General features: G+C 44.1%; 1 pseudogene across 1 annotated transcript; it reads right to left on the reverse strand.

The window, feature by feature from the left end:
- Window positions 1-371: 371 nt before the first annotated feature.
- LOC310782179 (putative nuclease HARBI1) lies at window positions 372-4,391 on the reverse strand (annotated as a pseudogene). Its single transcript has 3 exons — window positions 4,289-4,391; window positions 1,398-1,893; window positions 372-610 (listed from the first exon to the last, which is right to left on the reverse strand). The product of its transcript is annotated as a putative nuclease HARBI1 (transcript).
- Window positions 4,392-6,975: the final 2,584 nt, after the last annotated feature.

Raw genomic sequence — 6,975 nt, forward strand, 5'->3', positions numbered from 1 at the left:
CAGAAGCTAACTACAGTTTTGAAAAACGGCTGGCAGTGAATGTGTTAAAATGAGAATTCTACGGTTGGAATTGGATATGAAGTTGGAAGAGAGAGCTGCTCAAAGAAAGAGAAAGTAATGAGACAACTGTGTATACCAGCTATGCTGAACAATGTGATGAAATAAAATGGTGAGAAATGATTAAAATAAATGTTTAGTCATTTGGCATGTGAGTGTGAGTATTGTAGTCACCACAAACTACATTTTAAATCAGCCTCGGTTGAATCACTCATTGAATTTCGCTGCACAATATTTACATTTTGTACAGAACAAACATTATTAAAGCAAAAATAAGCCATAATGAATACATTCCACAGTTGAACGCATCTTGTCTAGCTGAAGTGCTGCAATGTGAAAGCAGCTCTGTGTGCAAGTCCTCGTTGGTCATTGCCTGCCACTGCCATGGGCACATCTGCATGATCCTGATCTTCCATTGGAGGACCAGGACAGTCATTCTGTCTCAGGTAGTTGTGCAGCACAGCTCAGCTGTAGCAATGATCACCTCGCAGCATCTTCTTGGCTTGAAACGGAAGTGTATTGCGTAAACACTGGAAATGTCCACACTCCAAACATATCGTCGCTGTGCAATGAAAGCCACGTATCTCCAAATCGCCAACTGTTCAGGAAATGGGAAAAACCTCGTGCTCATAAAATACTGAACACCACGTTGTCATATTTGACACATGTCTTCATTGTAGACAGTTTATCGCTGAATGTGTCATTACATTATAAATATCTTACCTGAATAAGCTCAAATGCTGTTACAGGATAATCACACGGAGTCTGAAGCACTTTCTGGCGGCCACGCCGCAGCCTGTGGGAGCCTGCCTTTTAGAGCGCGCGCACGAGCCGCTGTGCTCCAGGCAGCGGGGACGCGCGGCGGAGCGCTTCACTCTGCCAAGCCGAGGAGAGTGGCTCTGTCATGGGTTGAGCAGTCCCGGAGTAACGTGACATTATTCTTGTCAGAAACAACTGCGATTTGCATACTTTAAATGAGTTTGCAGCCCAAGGACAACCCGAAAACACCTTATTGATCTATTTACGTCAGACGATGCCAGAATCACACAAAACCAAGCCGAACACAGCCGGCATTCGGGTCAGCAGCTGCCTGGTGACTTTTCTGGGGAAGTCCTCATGAGGTGGGGCGGAGCATGGAGGTCTGACTGTCACATACGTGATGTGATGGGCGGGTCTAGCATCCAATGGTGGTACGTGTTACATACTTTACCCAGTAAAACGTGTTTTTATTGGTCATTTAGACGCCAAAACCTGCCAGTAGATGGAGGAGAATGGATATATTCTATTTATATTCAAAAGTAAAAATCATAAAAAATGGACTTAGGTGGTTTTCATTGCACAGCGACGATATGCTCGACCATCCCTCTAGTGCGAATATGAGCTCTGTTGTATCTTTGCTGCTCAGCTGTTGTGGTGGGATGTAGGTATGGCGTGAATAAATATGTACTCTAACCATATCCACTGTCCCCAAGTAGTAGTCTACTATGTTGTCCTCTCTGAAACTGAGCACCCAATGAAGAGTTGAGGAAAATCCTTGAATCGTGAGTTGCACCTTTCCAACGGGCAACAATGTTTGACAACTCTAAATTAGGAGTGCATACACCCTGAACATTGATAGGAAACCAGTTCTTACGGTTCCTGTACTCCTCAGCATCAGGAGTTGATGGACACTTAATGGGAACATGACATCCATCTATACAGCCAATCACTCCTGGGAAGTGCCATATTCATAGAATTGCACTTTATAGTTGGCTTGCCCAACAGCATCAGGGAACTTGATGTAGAAACTCCTGAGTTCACAAATGGCACTGCAGACTTTGCAAACTATTCCACTTTCTTTTGAAGTGATAATCAGGCTAATTTATATGCGTTGTAACTTCATGTGGTGATTTGCATTGACTGGTTGGATTTGAGCATGCAGGGGACGGGATATGGGGCAGATCCGCCTGGGTAATCACTGTGGCACCTGCTGGTAAGGGAGAATTGCGTTCAGGTGTGTGCGCCGTCACTGTAGTGTAGTGAGGTGGCAAAGAGAAGTCACTGTGCAATGCGCACAGACGCCCCTTAAACATCCGGGAGCGTACCTATGTTCCCCGGGTCCTATATTCCCCGGGTCCTATGTTCCCCGTTTTTGTGGGACCGGGGAACATAGAACCCTTCCTAACCTCCCCCAGACCCTAACCCAAAACCTAACCTCTCCCACCCCTCACGCCTAAACCTAAGGTCGGCATTGCGGGTGGTCGGCATAGCGGATAGACACCCCAAATGTTACGGAGAGTGTTAAAAACAGGGAACATAGGACCCGGGGAACATAGGACCCGGGGAACATAGGGATGACCCCAAACATCCCACACAAATTATATTCCAAAGCCGCAATACATCTATTGTGGTTGTGTAAATAAAGACCAAAGACCACCCCTCCAACTGAAGTGTGCGGTTCCCCTCTGTTGTGACAAGTGGAGATAATGGTTCTTTGCAGTGAATGTGTTTGAAAAAGATCTAAACCCATGTAGCCTGTAGGCCTATTTAGTTGTAAAAAATGTCAGAACGAAACGTCGGTAGACGGCAATGGCGGGGAATAAAATACTTATGAAATATTTAAATATATAGGCCCAATAAAAGGCATAAGAGAAACATAGGCTATATTCCTTTCGGTGTACCTTTCCTGTGTTCTTGGACTTGTGTTGTAGGGAGAAGCTGCTTTATCCTCAAAACTGCATGATTATGTCAATGTAATGAAAAAAAGAAAAATCTACAATAGGCTATCAAATGACATGTCGCATGATGTCAGGTGTCGGACACAACGAGATGCGAGGGTGGTGCCAAAATGCGACATTTGCACCTCAAGTTGTACTCTTTGAATGGTGATAATACATAATTGACACAAGTCATTAGCAAGCAGACGACAGATTGCAGATAATATTTAATGGCACAAATCGGTTAAGAAATAACCACAGAATCCATGGTTAATCACAGGCAGCTAGGTTACCTTTTGTACGCCATTTGGCACAGTGACCGAGGAGAGGAGGGGATGAAAAGCACACCGCCGCGAGAAGTGACTACAGTGATTAATGCATGATCTTTAAGGTGCCATTTAATGACAGAAATCTGTTCAGAATTAAGTAGAGAATCCATGGTGACAGGCAGGTTTTGCCTGCGTCTGTGTGCATTTGGCACAGCGATGAGAGGAGGGGAGGGGAGGGGAGGCACCCCTCGGCGCTGCTGACTGATAAGTGAATACAGTAATTAATACATGATGTTTCAGGTGCAATGTTATAATAGATAACGGCGCAAGCCTTCCTCAGCATTGTCCATCTTCCACAATGCTGAGGAAGGCTTGCGCCGAAAGGTCCATTGTCTGAGACTGCTGCTTGAAGGTATTAAAAAAAAAAAAAAAGGATTTATTGAGTGCTGGCTTTTTTGTCCTTATGTTTATTGTTTGCGCCTTGCACCGTAGCTTTTGAAACTTTTTTGAGAGTGCTCACCAGTCGTGACTTTCAGTCACTGACTCTTTGGGCAATGTTATAATACACATGACATTCTGATTATCACACCAAATCCCCCTTTTTTCCCTCCATCTCCAAATCCACTTTTTTCTTTTTTCCTCTGTCGCGCTCACTGCATTCACCGCAGCATGTTGCCACTCTCATTTTCTTTTAAAGTGATAATCAGGCTGGTTTTTATGTGCTATAACTTCATGTTGTGATTTGCATTGACTGGTTGGATTTGAGTGTGTAGGGGATGGGATGTGGGGCAGACCCGCCTGCGTAATCACTGTGGCAGCTGCGCTGCTGGTAACAGGGAATTGCGTGCAGGTGTGCGGGCAGTCACTGATAGGTTAGTCATTCTTTTCGTAGGAAGCCATGGTAGGGATTCTACGCAAGGGCTGCGTTCCATTACCCATACTTGCTCATATCTGCTCAATTCAATGTGGTAGTCGGTGCCATTGACGGGTGCCACATTAGAATAAAGCCCCGTACAGCAGATTTGAACTGTTACCTCAATAGGAAGCTGTTCTATTCCATCCAGCTCCAGGCCATCTGCGATCATCGTGGGAGATACGTGGATGTCTGCTGTGGGTTTCCAGGCTCTGTCCACGATTCACGCGTGCTGCAGAACGGCCCTGTGTACCTCCAGCAGCAGTACCCACCAGATGGACGGTGCATCATAGGGGATGGCGGGTACCCCTGTCTGGCTGCCCCCATCCGCTTGCTGACACCCTACCGTGCACCTAACCTGAATCCTGTGCAGGCCAGGTACAACAGCGTGCTGTCCAGGGCCAGGAACATCATCCAACGGTCATTTGGCACGATGAAGACGAGATGGAGGGCCATCTTCTTCAAGACCTTGGAGGTGAGCCCCAGCTGTCATCACCTGCTGCACCATCCTGCACAACCTCTGTGTAGACAACGGTGACATCATGGAGCCTGAGGAGGATGAAGCAGGAGCCTGGCGAGCGTGTCAGAGATCTCCTGGCTGCAGCAGTGTCTGCCCCTCTCCACTGCATTCCAGCTCTGCAGGAGCATGATTATTAGTTTATAGATCCTTATATTGCCTTACCACAGCCAAACCTATGTTCATATGTTTTTGTGCTTTGATAGTATGGTGTTATTCATTTAATTAATGGCAAGATGGTATTAATTTGATTTATGGTATGATGTTTATGGAAGGATATTTATTTTCCCCAATAACTACTATGCATGATTTTGAACATGCAATTATTAAACATCTTCCGATAATCAGTCATGACTTGTGTATTGTGTTCCATGTGATCCATGCTTCACTTTGTCCCATATCTAACCTTGAAGTCATGTCAACAGTTACAGCGTTTCAGTGCCCCAGTGTCAATCATTCAACACTCAGTACACAGTATATTGACTGAGTCATAATGGAACACATAATAGATAGGTGAGTTGAGTAAACAATATATTTATTCAGTGAAATGCATAAATGAAACTGTTTTCAAAAAGGAAACATAAAAACATGAGCTATGTAAAAAACGTTTCTTGAAGGAAATCAACTCTATTGATTGAAAGATACTTGAAAGGAAGCTGATGAACATAAACTAGCTGATTACCGGTAATTTATTTAAAAGAAACACATGACTTAAATTTATCATAAATAAATCAAAATTTCTTGGATAACGCTTCCATCAGAGCCAAGAAACGCTCCTCTCTCCTCCTGGCCTCCTCCTCTCTCCTCCCTGCCTCTGCGTACCGCTCATCATCCCTCTCCAGAAGCTCCCGCTCTCTCCTCTTTCTCCTCCATCTCCCTCAGATAGTGAAACATGTCACCCTCCTCCCTCCCTCCCTCCCTCTCTTTCTTGGCCGGGGCCTGGGGCAGCTGTCCTCAGGCACCTCTGGATTAGAGACAACAACAGTGTCCTGGCCTGCTGATGAAATGAGCAGTGGTGGGCTGATGGATGGCTTGCTCCCCAGAGCTGCATCCATCAGCTCATACCACTTCCAGGACGCTGCTGTTGTCTCTCCTCCCTCTGTGTTTGTTTATCCCTGTTTTGGGAGACTTCAGATCCTGCAAGAACAAGAGAACTCATGTTACTAAAGCATAGTCAATAATAATAAAATGCAAAAACAGAACCCTGTAACTGACCTGTACTATTTCTGCTTAAATTCTCACACTTTTTTTTCACCCAGCCAGGCTGGACCTTCTCCTGGAGGCTGTTGTTAACTACAAACGTCCTAAGAGGAACCCAACAAGATTAAAGATGTATATTGTCACTCCGATTATACTTGTGTGACATTATTTTGCTGGGAGACTGAAAAGACAGTGAGAAGTGTATGTGATGTAGCATCTAAACAGTGAACAAAACAGTATGAATGATATGAATTAGCTGTTAAGCATATGTATATAAGGTATGTGATATAAAAAGAAGTAGCAGAAAGTATGAGGTATAAAGCAGTATTATGTACAGTAGTATTATAGCAGTATGAGTCAGGCTGAGTGATACTGATTAACTGAACTGTAACAGGCAGTAGTGTGTGCCATGAATAATTGGCTTACATGCATAAAATGCTCCTTTTATCACATTTCAGCACATAATAATGGCACTCACTCGAATCCTTTCATGGCAGCATTTCTTTTGCCAGTGAAGAGTTCCTCGTTCTCATTCCTCCACTTTATGAGGAGCTCAGTGTGTTCATCCAACCCTAACATTAGAAATTGATTATTTTCCAGTGAGAAAAGGCAGATAATGTTGATGACCGGCTAGTAACTTGTTTAACAAACTGGCGAAATTACTTAATATCCGAGTGCATCATCACTTAATGAGGTGAATTGGTATGTCTAACAGTCATACATTTTATCATCTTAGCTTCGTGCAACAATAGTATATTAATGTATTAGTCATACACACGAGCAGTAAATATGTAAAATAGTAGCCTACTTACACTTGAACGGACTGCTGTCTGTCATGTTTATCTCTTTACTTTATGTCAGCTCTTGCTGCGTCTGCTGTGAGCGTCTCCCGTGAGTGCCACGAGTGTTCTGTTGTCTTCCGTGTCGGCGTCATGGAGGTGGGCGTGGATTATACACACAGCTCAGTCAGTGCGACGCAACTTCCGCTGCGCAAAGGATTGTGGGGCAGATTGGCTGGCGCAGCATGCATCGATCCATACTGCAAAATAGGAGCTGATGTAGTACAACATTCCTGGTACTCTTGGCATACTGCATCTGACATACTATGTATTGGGACATACTAATTCTTTTTTTTGCCTACTAAATAGCATGGAAGTATGGGTAATGGAACGCAGCCAAGGTTTGCTAGAAGTGACAGCAGGGGTCATGCTCATGCTCAATAACCCATCATGTAAGTCATACAAAATACAACAAGCATAAAAAAAAAGTCCATGACAGTAACAATAAAAAATTTTTTTAGGAAAAACCATACACAAAAACAAT

The sequence above is a fragment of the Poromitra crassiceps genome (genome assembly GCF_964638095.1).
Source record: "Poromitra crassiceps genome assembly, chromosome: 9".
Lineage (NCBI taxonomy): Eukaryota > Metazoa > Chordata > Actinopteri > Beryciformes > Melamphaidae > Poromitra > Poromitra crassiceps.